The sequence below is a fragment of the Strix uralensis genome, chromosome 1 (genome assembly GCF_047716275.1).
Source record: "Strix uralensis isolate ZFMK-TIS-50842 chromosome 1, bStrUra1, whole genome shotgun sequence".
Lineage (NCBI taxonomy): Eukaryota > Metazoa > Chordata > Aves > Strigiformes > Strigidae > Strix > Strix uralensis.
The window spans coordinates 61,169,843-61,188,147 of NC_133972.1; the positions used below are offsets into that span (position 1 = coordinate 61,169,843).

An 18,305-nucleotide genomic window follows, 5' to 3' on the forward strand; every position below is an offset into this window, starting at 1 on the left:
GTAGTAAAAGTACACAAACTTATTATTGGAACAATTTCTAGAAGCATACAAAAACAAATTGTATCCTAATTAACCAAGCAATCTTTCTTTAAATCTGGGGGTGTATGAGTGTTGACGCTGCCTTAATTACCAGCACTGCATGCATGGATGCCGTACGATAGCCAATTAATACAGGAACTGTCAGACTCATACAGAGACGGATTGTGGGTTTGTTTTCAAATCCAACAGACCAAATGGCACCTCAGCTTTGCGCAGATTGTTAATATCAACCTCCACCAGGTATAATTTCAGCCTTTATGAATTAAGCATTAACTAGTAAAAATCCTTGGTTTTGAGGTGTAGTAAATGGGAAGTTGCTGCATGCTCATCACTAATGCAGTGCACCTCCTGCCTCCTAGGTGTAAGGTCTGCACAGTGTGGAGCATACAGGAGAGTTCAAGATGCAGGAGAGGGCCTGGCTGCTGCCTCGGGCCATTGTCAGTCCTTGAGGTTTGCTGCTTTTTGCCTACAAGAGAAGTGGGAAAGCTTCTGCCGCACTTGTCCTCCTGCCCTGTGAGCGGTCTGTGGGCAGAAGTTATTCAGAGCAGCTCCTTGCCTGCTCCCGGGCTTCCCATGGGGTAGATGGAGGGTCCAAAGGTAGAGAAACGCAACAGAGAAACAGCTGAGGAGTGAAGACACAGTAAAGAGTGAGAGTGAAGGGACAGAAGAGAGGGTGAAAACAGGCAAGGAAAAGAAGCTGAGCTAGGAAACAAAAAATTACTCTGCAATAATTCAGAAGTGATGTAGCTACCTACATCCACCCCCACCATTCGAGTGAGTGTGAACAGTGAAGGCCACCAAAAGAAATGAAGGCAAGATCTTGAAACAGGAAAAAGTACAGGATAGACTAAAAGGGAACTGTTATCAAATAAGGAACTACCTGAATTATTTTTCCTCCCAGGATGTTTGAAGTTTGATTTGAACTTTGATTTCAAAGTTTTGATCTTTGTCATTAATGAGGGAGTAAGATAATTAGCATGCTGGAGGCTATATCCCGGTTATCATGATCCCCTCTGTTTCTTTATCATTACTGTCAGAGCTTAAGACACGTCTGAAACACCACAAATCAGCAAACCTTCCTAGTGGTTAGGTCTTGAAATCTACAAAATTTACCAAGTGGTACCAGCTTAAACTAATGGTCCTGCAAGCACTTTTCTCGTGCTGCAGCTCTCCCATGGGGCTGCAACACCAGCTTCCTGGGGAAAAGGGATGAAACCTGTCTCCGAACAGATATCAGGTGTCTTAGCCAAGCTGCAGATATGTTTATGCCAGATCTTCAAACTGAGTTAGTGAAGAGAATTTATTTTTAAACCTTTCCAGGAATGAGCCTTCGATCTCTCCTTGTCATTCCCCCCCTATTCCCCCTTGCCAAAATTTGGTCATTTGGTATGGTATCAAATCACCTTGTCCTCAGAATGCTTCGTTTCTAGGCTTGACCCTCTCCCCGTTCCAAGCTTCGATCTTTAAAATGAAATAAATTGGAGATTAACATAAAACCTTCTTTTGTTTTCATCTATGTTAGATGTTATTTTCTTTTGAAAATATCAATCCCTGCATTTTATGAATTTGATTTAAACTGTTGGCTGCAGCTGTTTCAGCCTAACAGAGTGGTGTGCTAACTTAGCTGTGGATGCAATTCAAAGCTGTTTATTTGTGCAAGGGCTTCAGGAAGAGACCCTGCTATGTGTTATTCAAACAAAACAGGCATTTTCATGCAAGAGTTTGATTCTTCTCTCAATGAGATAGACAAATGCATAAAGTAAAGGCTAGACTGATTTTTTTTATCCTTTTGAAGTTTTACTGACCTTCTTTGCAAGAGTTGACTTATGTTCACAAAAATTAAAAACTTCAAATCACTGTCAGGTGCTTCTCTTTCACCAATTAAGGTATTTATCTTCATATATATTTCAAAAAACAATGAGAATGCTTCCTTTCCTCCTCTGTGAAGAGTATCTGAGACCCTTGGTTTATCCAGAAATTAATTTTCTTTTTTTTTTTTTTTTTTTTTTTTATGGGAAGAATGGCAGTTGCAATTTTATTCTTTCATTTCTGTCATTATGCCTTGAATGCAGTCCTCCAGTCTGGTTCTGAAAGGTGCTTGAGAACCCTGATTTTTTCTCTAAATTACTAGGTTATTAATGATCAGCTTTGTATCTGAGTAAGGAGTGCAGATAGGGCTACTTGCTTAGTAGGCTGTTCAAAGCTCATTTCTACATCTCCTTCAGGGCCCCAATCCCAATGCAAGTAAAGTCAATTTAAATCTTCAGTGCAGGACAAAGTTCTAAACTGTCCCGTTTCTCTTAGTCCTGGTTTGCTCCGAAAAGGCTCCTGTTTTAAAAAAAACAATCCATTGGCTGTTTTCTGCTTGAAAAGCATGGTATAGGAAATGTATTATTTCCACTTTAAAAGAGATAAGGGAGCAGAAATAGAAAGCCGAGTTTTGTACCCTGAACTAGAAAAGGATATATGTGAGTATTAGTGCTTTTTACCATTTGCAAAAGTTTATATTTTGTCTCAGTAACAAAATCTTTCCCAACTCTAAAATTTGTGTACCGTGTCTGTATTGCTGTACATATTTATGCTGATGTTAACTGAACAGACCACATCTGAACCGTTTTTTAAATATAAGGATGCTTGCATCCAAATGCATTGAAAACATATTTCCCAGCCTTATATTTTTATAGATGGTAAAGCAGATCAGAATGCAAACATAATTAACTCTTTCATTTGATACAAAATATTTTACTAAAGTTGCTTTGACAGAGCTTTCCCAACATTTTGGGAGCAACCTGATCTAGTGAAAGGTGTCCCGGTCCATGGCAGGGGGAGGGAGTTTGGAACCAGATGGTCTTCCAGCCCAAACCATTCTATGATTTTCAGTTTTCACGCTGATTAGAATAAATTAAAAAAAGTCATATTTCAAATTTCAGAATTCTTTTTTTTCCTCTTTCATGTCTGATATACAAAAATAAAGAAACATTTCTGTGGAAGAATTTATGTCAAATTTGTCATTTAATCTTATTCTTGTGCGTGTATGTGTTGACACAACTGATTTCACTCTGCCAGCAGTTCAGATTTTTTATAGAATTCTATAATATCTGGGGAGGGAAAGAAAAAAATTTTTTTCTAGTCCACCTGAATAGTCTGTGCTGGATATTGCCTATCATCTTAAAAGTATATAAAGAATTCAATCTGGTTTTGCTTATGTTTTTAGGTTGATGGCCATCATTGAAACCGAGTCATTTGTTTGATTTGTCATTCACTTTGGTTAGTGATGGTAATTATTTCTAGAAATCTAATTAGTGTAACCTTTCTATATCTAACTTTTAACTCAGTTTATCTGTAGAGACAAAAAAAAAATCTGTAGAAGGGCATTAGGTCTTTTTTTTTGTATTTTATACACTTTTTTTTTCACAAAGAAGACCCAAAATAACATATCTTTTTTATTTTACACATATTGAGTAAAAAGACATTATTACTGCTTCTGTCCCTCACTACCTTGATAACTACTTCTGTAGTAATGAATCACTGTTGAGTCATTATCATCATCAGTTGTAGAGTGCTTTACTGATTTTGTCCAACTAAGGCTTGGGTTTTCTGATGTCTTTCTGTACAAGGGTGAGTTAGCTAATCATTACAACACCCTCAGAGTAGGTAAATACCACAGGTACCAACCTCATAATTGTTTCAGAAAAAAGTGAGATGTCTTGTAATAATTTGAGAGAGATGCAGAAGTTAACTGTCTTAAGAATGTGTTTGACCTCCAGCTGTGTTCTAACATGTTTGTTTAGTCTTCTATTTACTTACCCAAATTTTTGAAAATACCTTGCCAAAAATAATGGCTTGTGAAATAATAGATAAATAAAAATTGCTCATCTGATTCCAGTATTTTAGGATAATATTTAGTGACATGGAGGGCTAAATTTCCCTAAAATCTCACTCTTAAGCCTGTGCTTAACTTCAGGCTGTTGAAGTAAATAGTGCATACACACTGCTGACCACACATGGACTTTTGGACAATCCTGTTACAGAAAAAAAGGACAAATAATTATCTTATTTCACTTTTCTCCGCATGCAGTACTGCTATGCTCAGTACCTTCTCCGTTATTCTGCAATGGTTTATGTCAGACTGTGTTAAGTTCTCCAGTTTGTGCTGATTCCTCTTTGCAATACAAAGGAGTAGGTAAGGCTATATCAGTGTAGGATACATCTTCCAACACTTAAACTGTATTTTCAGGACTTGAATTGATTGCTGTAGAAAATTCCAAATGGAACTCATTTCTAAATCATTCCACCTACATTTTCCTTGTTTTACAAATACTCAAAGAGAAAATCTTTATGTTTACTTGACCTTTATCTAAACAAGTCAAAGCATTTGACATATATACTTAAATGAAAATGCAGATGAAACCTGAAATTATTTTCTTCTTACTACACTCCATCTGGACATAACATCATGTGTGGTTTCAACATGCATAAGAAGCAAATTCAGACTCAAACCGTTGCCACTACACATATACATACAAAAAAGAATAAGCTTAGCATGAGAAAATTGTCCTACCGTTTAAAAATTCTATTTAAATTTCTTTTTGTTGAAGATATCATTCTCTGTAATAGAAAATGGATAAATTAGTGGTGCTTATTTCCAGTGCAACATGGGTAATTATGTCCCTTAATTTTGTAATCTCTATTTTTAAAAGTATGAACAAATGATCACATAAATCCAGCAACACCAGCCATTACATAGAAAACTTCCATTGCTTTATGACTTCAAAATTTCTAAAATAGATTAACCTATCCCCTAACAGTGAAAGGGCTTTCATGAACATACTTACATGTTTTCCTTCATTCAAAACTTATTCTACCAAACAGCTCAATTCAACGATGTCACTGTTTGCACAGTTATCTTCAAAGCTGATCCTCCACTCAAACAAGAAGCCTATTTTGAATTTAAAGTATAAAATATTCCCATTAAAATTCATGGAATTTGGCTTATCTATATTATTTTGAACATTTGGCATTTTAAATAATAGAGTAACCTCCACATAAGGCAAGATAGATGAAGAGTAATGCCAAAATGTCAAGATTATGCTGCTGCTTCCACTCTGTCATCACACTACACAAATACTGTAGACAAGTTACTGCAAAGCTAAAGAGCCACACAACATGAGAAAGCTACAGAACTATAAATATACACAATAATTCAGAATCTGATATGCATGTTCTGTTGGCATATATATGGAAATATCCATTTAGAAACACAATTAATTTGTTACTAATTTTTCTTTGTAAAATTTTGTCTTTTATTCATGCCATTTCTGATAGCCCCTGGAGTGCACCTCAGAGTGCATTTCTGGTTCTCTATCCCCAGCTGTGTGTATTGAGATTGAAATACAAGTTTATCCTTCTCTCAGATCATCCTCTGACCCTAAATCTCCTAAACATCACCAGGGGTTTCCATAGTAGACCTGACTTATTTGCAAACCCTCCACTTGGAGACACTGGCAGCAACCAAATGATGACTTGAGTGCCATTAATAATTTATTCGGGACAAAAGCATCTTAGACGATTAAATTTAGACTGCATCTAAGTTTTCCCCAACCTGGACCAAAGAATGAGCAGTGCCTTTGGACATGGTTTGCAGAGTCCTAGTCCCTTTGTTCCTTTGCCAATTTGCCAATCCGGATTGCCTTCAACAGGGCTTCTCGTCTCATCTCAACGTTCCTCTAATTCGAACACTTCACTATCCAAGCTTGACAATGCAAGTTTGTATCATCCTTTGATATCTCTCAATTGGTAATTTAGTACCTCGTGCTAGATGTACTGTATTTTCTTCTTGCCATTGCATTGTCACCCTTCTTGCTTTTTGAATCACTTCCAGTATAGGCTTGGTCTACAGAACTCAATATACAGTAACTTCTTTCACTGATCTGGATAAGTACAATTTTCATAAAATTGTTGTATCTAGCATTCATTACGGTACTAGATGTCAACTCCACTGTCACAGATGTATTCCTCAATGATGTGTTACGGTGTTCCAGCCTCGTACTTTAAAAAGCTTTATTCGGTTTGTAAATATTTATTTAGTGATCAAAGTCTGAAAGTAGCTTTCCTTTCTGATTTTGGGGTTATTTTTTCTCTGTCTAAAGTAGGTTTCACAGTGAAATGCCACTTCTAATCTGATTTTCTGTGTCTAGAGTATATTTTATTAACCCTTTTTTATTTTCTTCAGTGATAGATTAGTAAATTCCAAAGTAGCTTAGAAACATTGCTTAGTGACCTTTTTGTTCTTTGCATTTTTTGAGGAGAAATCAACAAAAGACAACAATAGTAACCTTTCCATATTCATTACCATAAGCTGCACTGACCTTAAGAAGCAGTCTTATGATTCCACACTTGTATACAGGGTAAGGCTGCAGTGCTGATTTCAAGAATTTGACAATTTTTCTCTTCTTAAGTCTATGAGGGACAAAGAAATTAGGTACATTATAATACTTGTGCATTTGCACAGGATGGAATGACATGAATCTCCCAAAACTTATATTGTAAGAGTAACCTTTTGTGAATATTTCCTCAAAAATGTACTTCTAGGTGATATTAAGTATAAAAGTTTGAAGGTGTCTTAGAAATCTGGTAAGAACAGGATCATTTTCATTATTGGTTTTGGTTGATCTAAAAATAGGCTTATTGTTATTTAATTTTTGAGAGAATGAAAAATAATTTAAAAAAATATTATTTTCTTTCCCTACCCTGGAGAAGGACAAGCCAAATGAGGAGTATTGGTATTTAAAGACCAAAGGAAAAATAGGAAGTTTGTGTAAGCACAGTGTTGATGATCCTATATTATTGGATTATGCTTGATTTCTGGAGTTTCTTGATAGCTGATCTTGATAGCTTAATTAGTGTTGCTGCTAAACGCTACATTGTTTTCTTGGAGATTTTATGAAAGAAAAAGAGAACAGAAAATAAAAAATAATATGTGTAACTTGTGGGCTTATCTGGTTAAATCAAAATAATTTCTAGCTCATAAAGAAATAAATGATGATAAAACTGTTGTATTCTTATTGAGCAGCCCTGTGGCTTTAAGAATATATTAGTTGGTGATAACTTAAGAAAAAATTGTCAAAAAAAGACAAACCTATATTCTGGAAAAAATGGACTCACTGTCCTCTTTGTCCTGAATAACCTGAAAAATTACTATGGGCCAGTTTTACTGCCTACCTACACACCATCCCTTTCTAGATTATTAATGAATCTATTAAATAACCAGTGACCTAGAAAGTAGCCATGAGATGCCCTGTCATTAACCTTTCACCATGATAAAAATGCACCATTTAATCATATTCTTTGTTGTTTCTCTTCTGGCTATTTGTTGGTCTGGGGCAGTGTTTTCCTCTTTACTTTAACTCTTTACCTATACTCATCTCTTATAAGGGACCGTGAAAAATAATTTTGGCCATCTGAATAAAGTATGTCAAAAGATTCTTCTTTATTTACTATTTTACCAACATACCACAAGGTTTCTAAGACTGTAGCTCTAAGACATGTTTTCTTCAGCACTAAAACAACTTAAAGAAGATCTTGCTTGGTTTTTCTACTACCTCACTATCACTTCCTCCTCCATAGTAAACACTATGGGACCTGGGTTATACAGTCAAATTTTTAAATATATTATATAATGTAATTTTTAAGGAAATTTATTTTACTTGTAATTAGTTTACAGAGTAATTCTCAAACAATTATAATGACACAGTTGTTTTAATGGCATTACAAAATATGTGAGGGGAGGGGAAACCAGGGGTGGGGGTCATGGAAGCTGTCTTTTCTAGAAAACAACACAGAGAGCTGTAGTCTTAAGAGACAAGACATGGTGTTTCTTCACAGAAATGACACTGATTAGCCCCTTTATTATCATCATCTTCCAAGTGTTTTGTTTTTCTGATTTGAACTGTCATTTACATCCACTGGTCAGTAATTCCCTGGAGTGATTCTATAGCTCTGGATTGATTTTAAATATAGCTGCAGTGTGCTGCGTGCATCAGAAGCAGCAGAGAGAGTGTATTTTATAAACATTTCAGATAATCTGTAGATTAGCTTTTTCAGAAGCTTTGGACAATTGCTATTTGTTCCAGAATGCCTGGCAGCCTCCATTTTGATAGTATTTCATCTTAATTAGCAGAAAGGAGCAAGGGTCTCCTGTTTCACTGAGGCAAAGGATCGTTTGGCTTCTCAGATGGACCTTTCTCTTCCTTAACTGCTTCGTTAACCTTTGATGGTCTTGAGCAAATCTTTCTCATTCTCACTATGATGTCCTCGAAGTATCTATTTGGTTTTCAATTCAAAATAGGTTTAGACTCTCAGATTTTCCTCATTCAGAGTGTTGGCTGTGGCTTATACTTCCATTGGGGCTCTACCAAACACTTTAGTTCCAAATTGTAATTAATTTCCATCTAACTTAACTGTCCTCTTGGATCTTGCCATTAAGAATTTATTCTTGTCTTCCTGATTTCTTCGTCATGCATTTTGAGTAGCACCAGTCCTTCCTGGGGATTTTATTTAATTTCTGGTTTTCAAATTCTTATTAGCCTTTGGGCTATCATTCCCCCAAAATTTCTCCTTTGAAAGTTCAATAACACTTCTGGTGTTTTTTTGCTAAAAATACCCTACAGACTGTATCTGGAATGGGACTGTTTGTGGTAGGACCATAGGAGCAGCAAAACACTATCATTAGCAATGCTACATCTTTAATTTCTCAGACTTAATGAAATTAACTCTCCTTTGCTTTTTATGTTTTTTGATGGGAGAAAATAAAACAAAAATCTGTCAGAGAAGTAATTCCAATTTTACAAGATTATTTTCCATTAAGAAGCAAAAGCACAGAACAATAATGCTAAACCTTGGCTTCTGTTTGATTGAGAAAATCCTGTCCCCTACACCAATTCCACTAAAATGCAATCTCTTCTGCATACTGAAGCAATATAAATAGCCCCTTGTCACCAGAAGGTGTAATAATAACATCATCCCTTGAGGTACAGTTCGTATGAGTGAACTCTAGTTAGAAATTAGTAGGTCCTCTGTAGTTAAAGCAGTGGAAGTACCTCCAAAGAACAACTTATAAATTCTGTTTTACAATTCATATATTCTGCTTTAGACATTCTGCAGCTGCCTTCCTGCCTCCAGCAACTACAGAGGGAGCCTAAATAACAGACACATAGGTGGCAAAGTTAGGTGTAATCAGTCCTGCCGTTACGGTCATTTTGGGACTCGGTAAAACCTGTGACTCCTGGTACCACCACTGGCTGCTTGGGCAGTTCCTGCTGTGTCCGTAGCTTCCATGGCAGAAGGGAAGAGGGGCAGGATTTTGCCCTTAGATGTTTTATGCTATGTATCTAAAAAGGTCATAATGTTATACCTGTTTCTCAAATGGTTTTTTGCTAGATATCTATAAAGGTCATGTTTCACCACAGCCTGAGGTGTCTGTCCTAACCAGGAAACTGTGTTACCCTGTTTCTATTCCAAATCTATCATAAAATACACAACTAAAACTTAAGTCATAAAATATATAACTAAAACATAAGTTGTGTACTTAGTTATATTAATGTAAACTCTGTTGTTCTGAAAACTTAAATGCATCCAATTGTTTCCAAAATGTTCATAGGTATTCTGCATTCATAAAGTACGGCTGGTGGTTTTCACTCTTTTGGGTTTTCTCTCTTCAAGTCTTGTGACTATGTGATAATTTCAGGGTTTTTTTCAAGAAAAATGTCTCCGGTTATTGAGGCTTCTTTCAAATAAACATTTGCAGCATTTTGCATTGCATAGATTTTAGATGCTGAGCCACCAGCTGTGCCAGGGGTTTTTTCAAGGTTTTGTGTTTAGAAAGGCCAAAACTAAAATCTCTAGCTGGGGACTGGGTCTCACTTTTCTGCCTTTCATAAAAACATTTAATGAATCCATGTTAATGGTACTTTTGGAAATGCATCTGTAAGGCCTTATGACTGCTCATGTTCTGGTTCTGGAGAAGTTGCCTCATGATACATATACATGAGATGTGAAAAAATATTTTCTTGTTATCATTGTCATCACAGAAGATGCTAGCTTTTGCTACATCAAAGTTCAAACTTTCCTTTTGTTTGGGTTTGTATGCGTGGTAGGAATGAGAATGTAGCTGTAACTTCTCAGTTATACAACCTAGCTTCAACCTGAGAAAGAAAATCATTATGTTTACCCCCTAGTAATAATTCTATCATATTTTGTGGTATTGAGAATATACTTATAAAGTCCGATGAGCTCTCACTGTAAAGGGCCAATGCTGTAGTTCCACTAGCTGAATTTTATCTAATACACGGAGGAGCCACAGCAAGCTCTGAGAGAGTAATTGCAAACAGTAGATCTTTCCCTTGATTTGATAGTATGGATTGGATAATTTTCCAAATCACTAATTCCGCAGTACAGTGTACAGCACAGGTGGCTGCTGATAACTCAAGCCTGCAAAGAGTCACAAAGCTTACTTGTTCGCAGCATTGCTGCTGCATATGTTGGTATAAAATACACAACAATGCTCCTAAGGAGGAGAAAAAAAGAGAAATTATAACATTAAATCAATAATCTTCATTTGACTCCTTTTATCTCTGTTCAGCTCAGTAGCACAAGAAAATGAAAGCAATGGTTTTTGTGAGAAATTTGAATAGGAGAGAGCGCTCAGCCACCATGAAAGTAATTTCATATCTGGAGATGAGCTGTGAAAGCAGCTTTTCTGTTTATTTGAGGGATAGAGCAATATGACCAGGAGCAGTTTGAAAACAGCAGAAAAGAGTAGCTGCACGTTTTTAAGTGTCTTAAATCTCTTTCAGATTAGAAAAGTGATCTCATAAGGAGGCATTAAATATGGCACACTTCTTCAACCTGCTAAATGGTGGTAGCACTGCCATCATTAGCTATGAGTTTATTTTGATAGCATGCAGAGATCAGATTGTATAATTACTGCACTGGCTCTTGCAATATGTTATTGGCTCAAACCTTGGCAGACACACGGTAGCTGAGCAGACTTCAGCCCCAAATAGTCTGATTTTTCAGGATGTGCAAGCCATATGACACACAAAAAAACAAGGGGTTTAAAACTTTTTACAAATGTCGGCCACAAAAGGAAAGATCTTTTTTTTCTCTCTCTCCCCCACAACAGCACCCTTCTGTCATTTTTTATTGTAGACTCAATACCTGAGTATTACCACCCACAGAACAAGCATATTTCTTAACAGAATTTGGAGCTCACAGTCCAGTCGCATTATTATCATTATATGGATGACAAGCAGTTTATAGGCTGTATAGGGAAATAAGGAATGCCTGTTGTACTGTTTGACCACTACTTAAAATCTTCCTGTTGCAATATGGTCATGTATTAGTCTAAAGGGAAGTGGAAAAGGCCAAAGCAAAAAATCCTCCCAGCTGAGACGATTTAACCTACCATCTGTTTCTGAACTGCCAGCTAGCCTCTAGTTACTGAGGAGCGTATTTCTGGACTTCGACTGATGGAGGCAGAATAGCAAGAAATGCATAGATTTTAACTTCTGTGCTTCTTTTCATTGAGAGCTTGTAGTCCAGAGTGCCCTTATGAAAGTAAAATTGCAGCAGCAGTATTTTTGAGGTTTTCTTGTGGTGCTGTGTATTGCGGATTCTGTGCAAGTATTAAATGTGCCATATTACGATGTCAAGCACGTGGGAAGACTGTACATCCAAAGCAGGCTTGTTCTGAGCTGGTAAGATTATTTCTTATAGCTGTAGTATTAACAAATTTTTTCAGATATCTCTTTTGTTTAGCAGCTTTGCTCTTACATTATTTTGCTTTCCAGTTAATTTACTGGCTCTGAGAGCACTGCAGCTTGGATTTGATCTCACCAGACGGTGCTAACTAAACATCATCTTAGATGGTCTGCAAATGGAAAGGGGACCTAATGTGTTGAAGTAAATATTTCTAGTAATTCTGTAGGTGGCACTCTTTGCTCTGCATCAGTCTTCAGTCCAGGCCTTTATACAGTACTAGTTGTTTTCTATACAAGATACCAGGACTGGTGTCTTTGTTTACATCCAATTTCAGTAGGCAGGCTCTATGCAAATTATACTTTCGGAGTCAACTTTATAATCTCTGCTTACTGTCCTAGACTATCGCATTGTACTGCTGTGCGTTCCTAAATTCTTAATGGCTGTGGTGGTGGTGATATTAATTACTGCATTATTTCTTTTGTGATAATGGGTACACGCACAGTTTTACTGAACATAAAAATTGGTGGGTTAGTTACTACTGTTGTTATGATTATTAACAGGAGCTCTGGGTTGAGTTCTGCTATTTTGGCTCGCACCAAGTTGTACCTGTACCTGAAATAATCACGTTGACATCAGTGAGGTAATTCAGAAAGGACAGTTCAGCCTGGTGGGGGGCAAGGATATCTGACTCTGCTCCAGTGTTAGGAGGCTGTCAGCTCCAAGAAGTTGGATCTTGCACTGCTTTCACAGACTTGAGCTGTTTCCCAGGCTGAACAAGGAGTGGGAAGTCTTTCCTCACAGCTGAGCATTGTCAGACCATACATGACAGAGTAACAGCTGCATTGTCCTTGGTGTTTCCAAGAAAGAATAATCTTTAAAAGAAGTCTTATCTTTTCATCAACACCTTGCTCAGATTATGCGTTGATAAAGGCTGGAGATGGCATTCCCTTTATTAAAATAAATAATAATAAATGAACTGGGAATGAGACAATTTCTTCCCGCTGCTAAAAGATCAGTCCCACTTGCAACACAAAACCCCTTGTTTGTGAAGTTCCTGGGGAGTGAATTCTGACATTTCAGCCCACTTACCACATCTGATACAAGACCTTAACTATCTAGCCTTAGTTGAAGGGAATGCCTGAAAGGAGAAACCATGGATGCATGCCTCCTTGAACTAGTAACAATTTTATCAACTCACTGACATCAAGAGATGTGAGACACTGATGCCACCTCAAAGGCTTCCAGCTTGTTAGCCTTTCACACTCCTATTAGGATGCTCCTAGTCTAGCTCATTGGGTAAATTTGGTAATTGTCTTTAAGAGATGTATAGAAATCTGAAAGGTGGCTGTCAGCAGAGCATTAGAAGCTGCAGGCTGGTTAGTAAAAGGACCAGAGGGAAGCTGAACAAAATTAAACCTTTACTGCAGCCACAAACCTTTTAAAACTCCTCCCATTTTGGGCATATTTTAAAGCATTTACTGTAATAATTATGTATACATACTAATGTAAAAGAACTTTCAAAATAGCTATATCAACCATAGATGCTACAGAGATCTTTAGGTAAATATGATAACTAAAATTAGATTGTATATTTCTAAAGAGATAGATGGGAAAACATGTAAGGGCACAATACACTGGCCCAAATTATACCTTCATGGAATTGCATCGTGGAGTGAAATAGTGAAATATCAAGGGCCTTTCACTCCTGAGGTGAATCAGATTAATAAGAAAGTAGAGAAAAAAAAATTAATTAAGCATCCAAATGATTAAGAAATATAGAAATTCAGAATGGATATGTAAAAGATATTTGTACAGATATAGTTGGGGAAAATCTGCTTTTCTGGAAGACTTTAGAAGATAGAAATTTCCTCTATCTTGACTGAGTAGAGTTTTCCTTCTTATGTTTTCCGCAAAGATGAAAATTAATGAAGAGTCTTATTTATATCTTCTAGTTTGCTGGTTTAAAGCTCTTCTGTAATTTGTACAGTCTTTTATTATGTTTCAAATTTAATAAATGCAGAAAGCTCAGATGAAATGTATCTAATTGATTTTCTCTTTCTTAAATAAAGATAATAACAATATGCATAAAGATCTAAAATAAAAAAACCTGTCATTTTGTAGGTTTTTCCTAATACTAACTACTGGTCTGATTCAGCCAGTTCCTTCCACTCTTGTTGGCATTATGGAGTATTTTGCTGCTTAAGAAGCCATACTGAAATAGCTTCTACTTATAGAACTTTTTCTGGAGAGGCAGGTTGTGGCCCCTAGTCTTAAGTCTCAGCTAACTGAGCTGCAGATGGATTACCGGCTATATAACATTATTTATTTGATTGCTGATCATAGGGACACTTGTATAATGCAAATTCAACTTCTTAAATGAGCCAGAATAAGAGCTACTGGATGCAGGCTCCTGAATACTCATACTGAGATCACTGACTGCACAACTCCTCATAAATACGTGTCTGCTATTTGCATGGCGTGATCTTGCCTTTAACATAACATGAGATAGCTGGTTGTACTCACAGTGCTGAGAAAATTATACATGAGTATACATGAGCTCAATGCTTCCACTGAGCATAGAGATAATTTTAGGAAATTCCTCCTAAGGGCCTGGAGAGCCTGGCCTATCTTTTAATCACAGGATTAAAGAATAACAAGATTATAGTTAGACCAAATAAGAACTTATGCAGAAGGTTTGTCTTGATATTGCTGGGTGATCTCTTCACCCTCCATTCCCTCTGGACCCCTGCAAGAAGAGTTTCTAAGTGGAATGGGGGTGACCTTGCCCTCATCTGCCTCCTTTGAGCCGGGCTTTGGAGGGGAGGTGGTCAGAATGCCTTTCTTGCAGGAGGTGATCACTCCACATAGCCCCTGGGGTGTTATTGTCACCCTTCACAGCCTTATGAACCACAGGCAAGTTCTTTTCTCAGAGTAGCTCTCCTTTTCCCTCCCAAATGCTTGGGAACCCAGCTGTATGCCAGCCAAAATCCACCTGCATGGGGTTTTGGCTCCACTGTTTGCAACCCAGCTAAGCTGGTTAAAATTAAAACTCAAGGCAAAAAATCATGCTTCCTCTTCGTGCTGACTTCATACCATGGCCAGGGCATAAAAACTGGTCCCTTGAGTCTGTAAGCTGATTCTGGATATCGCATCAGCATCAGTCTTTCTGTATTCTCAGTAAATCACAATGCAATTACTAAAAGTATTTTGGGTTAAGTTGAGAGGCAGGAGTTTGCTGGACTGTTTTACTCTGGCCAAACAAGGAAATGGTGCAACACATGCAATTTGTTTTCAAGAGGAGTTTAAGAAACACTTCCGAACCAAAAGAAAGACCTATTAAAGCTTGGCTGACAACACTCATATCCTTACAGTATTCAAATCAGTTTGTTCATCTGGAGAAAGACATCTGTTAGGACTTGTGCACTGAGAAAATCTGAGCTTATCAAGCATGAAAAGCAACATACAATTGGAAGGAGAACCAGATTTGTGAAGTTGATAGCTTTTGTTTACCAAACTACTGTGTTATGTACAAAGAATTTTTTTTTTTAACTTGGTTCTGCGTGCTGTGTAATATAATGTGACATTTTTGTATATGACAGCAGAAGATTCAGCACTCAAACTTCTCACAGCATGACTCAACACCTCCTGACAACTCAGCAAATAACAACAAAAAAAATATCTTTAATCAATTCCTTTGCCCAGTAATCTCAGTTGCGATCGTATAGAATTACCCATTAGAATCAATCAGGATCACACAAAATCACTCAAAGTCTTTCATGACTTCATATTCAGCTTTTTCCACTAGGAAAAAAAAAATGCAGCTAATGAAAAGGTAAACTCCCTGTGTACACATCGACATAAATGTCAAATTTTAATGATTGCCCTCTTTGAACTTCGGACAACTCATACATACTGTGGGATCCTGCATAGGAAACAGTAAATGTCATCAAGACAGTGCATGGGATGTAATACATTATAATAAAAGGCCAAATGACTTGAAAGTCAGGTTTTCTTGCATTTTTTATGAAAGATAAATTGACCCATTTTTGTGAAAGATGTCACTAAGTCATAGTATAATTTTTGTTGCGAAATTGAAGTCAGTGACCGAGACTTGTGTTCCTAGAGACAGCTAGACACTTTTGGAAATGCTTCCTCTAATTAAAAGATACTGGCTGATTCAACCAAAAATGCTTTCATCTTTCATCCTGTAGAAATTGGTACATGGCCATGAAAACTGATTTTTTTTTTCTCCTCTTTCTCTCTGAGCTTTTGCAGAATTCAGCTGCAGTATGGAAACAGACTATATTTTTGGCTGAGCAGAGATCCTTCTGTTGAAAATAGCTTTGATGTCTAGGAAAGGATAGTGGATATATCTCTATGTTTGACATTTTTCTTGAAATTAAATCAAAGAAAATCTTTATTTCACTGCCTCTGACATATATATATTTATATATAAAGGTATATATGTATTTGGCAAAGAATGAGGAACTAAAAGACAAAGAGATTCCTTTGAATTTTAACTTTTTCCTACCTTTAATGATTATCATTAGTGCTCTCTTGCAGAGCACCTCACTCTAAGAAAATACATGGTAACACTTAGTGTAAGCCAAGAAGCTAATCTAACATGCCATTTATTTTACATTACCAAAAAGATTGAAAAGTAAAACCAGGAGTGAAACATAAATAAATCTAAATTCTGCATTAAATCAATCCCTGGACATGACTAAATACATTAATTGGTGTTTCTGTTGTGGTAGTATCTGTAGTAGTAAAATTGTGGGTTTTTTTCTTGAAGTCGGCATTTTCATGAAGTCAGGGTTAATTTAATTTATGTAAAAATGCGTAAGTAGTAAGAGTTTGGAATTTGAAGACCCCTCCCTTTGTTTCACATACTGTGAGTACACAAGCATTGATGGGTACAAGGGAAAAAGGAGGAGGGATCAAATGCAATATTAATATTTTTTGCATTCCTTCTCATGAAATTCACAGCCGAACACAGCAAATTGGCCATGAACATTGGAAAATTGTGTGCAGGATGCTCATTTTTGAAGTTTGCCCTCTGTTTTAGAATGTAATATATATGAAATTGCTGTGGAAGGAGAAGAAGAAAGAATGTGACACAGAACAGCAGGGAGCCTGTTTAAAAACACAGTTCAAGCCTCCCACGGTGGTACAGTTTAGTTGTGCAGGGAGAGGAAGCAGTTCTACAGCCTTTCCTCGTGAATCCAAGCAAGAAAAAGGGCATGACAGAACCACAGGCTTGATTTCAGTGCCAAGGGCTCAGCAGAAGCAGATCTCTTGGTTTGGCACCCTTCTCCTTGACAGGAGCAAATCGAGTTATCCTGACTTCCCTGTGGGGGAGACAAGCTCCAGAAGTGTACGGGCTGGTCTTGCAGCAGCAGCTGTGCATTTGGAGCAAATTAGGATGTTGAGTCATATCAGTGACTTCCCATTGTGCCGCCAGCCCTGGTGGGGACAGTACCTAAAGGCAGGATGCTGGAAGAGGAGAGGTGGGCACGGAGCTTTTGAGGACCAAGCAGCCATGAAAGCAAAGCAGGGAAGCCAAGATGTCCTCAAGGATGGCTCAATGTGTTATAATTTTCTTCAGTCTCTTGCCCCATTCCTTAAACATAATTATTCTTCACCTGACATTCTTTGATTGTTATTTGCTGCTATTGGTAGCATATATGGAACCAGCAGCATATGTGGGACTGAACATGCAGGCACACCAGAGGTATCTGTGCAGCATATACAATTCTCATAGGCATATATTGATACCCTGTATCATAGGTTCTGCTAATGTGCAAGCCAAACTTCTCACTAAATAATGGTAAACGATTTTGACAGGAGTGGGAAAACAGATGCTGGTTTCAGAACCAGACCCTGTTACTTGTTTCTTTATCATTTCATATTGCTGAAAACTTTGCCACAGAACAAACTCCTGTGGAAATTAATGCTTGCAAAATTAAGATAATTCTTCTCAATTTTTGTTCATTAAAGTTTTCTGGTAATAATTGCCTGTCCATATTATCTGGAAGTAAATTAGCTATCATCAGTCTTGACAAAGTGCTGTGGATTATCTGTAGGTTCATTCTGTTCATGTTCCTGTTCAGGGTCAGTTCAGTTCAGATGGTCTATACAGATGGTACCGTTTACTTTTTAAGAAACAGCCAACACAAAAGGAGAATGTTAAACGAATTCCAGAATTAAAAATCCTTGCACATATATTGTCATATGAGACCACTCTGTTCATATTCAGTTTGATAGTCTCACATCTCACAGTTCTTTTATTGAAATTAAAAGCTTACATTTTTAATACCTTTTGTTTCAAAAGAACCCTTCCTCCCCAAAATATAGGAAATATACTTAATCAAACACAAAAATATAGGCAGAGAATTTTCAAAGATTCCTCTGGTGGAGGGTAATAGATATTTAAGAAGATACAGTTAGCACTCCAGAATAGTTTAGCACTTTAGGGGAGGAATTAGGTGTGCAGAATGCAATTA

General features: G+C 37.0%; 1 protein-coding gene across 3 annotated transcripts in view; it reads left to right on the forward strand.

Annotated features, from left to right (window-relative positions):
* PTPRN2 (protein tyrosine phosphatase receptor type N2) overlaps positions 1–18,305 on the forward strand; it is a 691,070-nt gene that overhangs the window by 362,736 nt on the left and 310,029 nt on the right. The gene's annotated exons all lie outside the window — the stretch shown is intronic.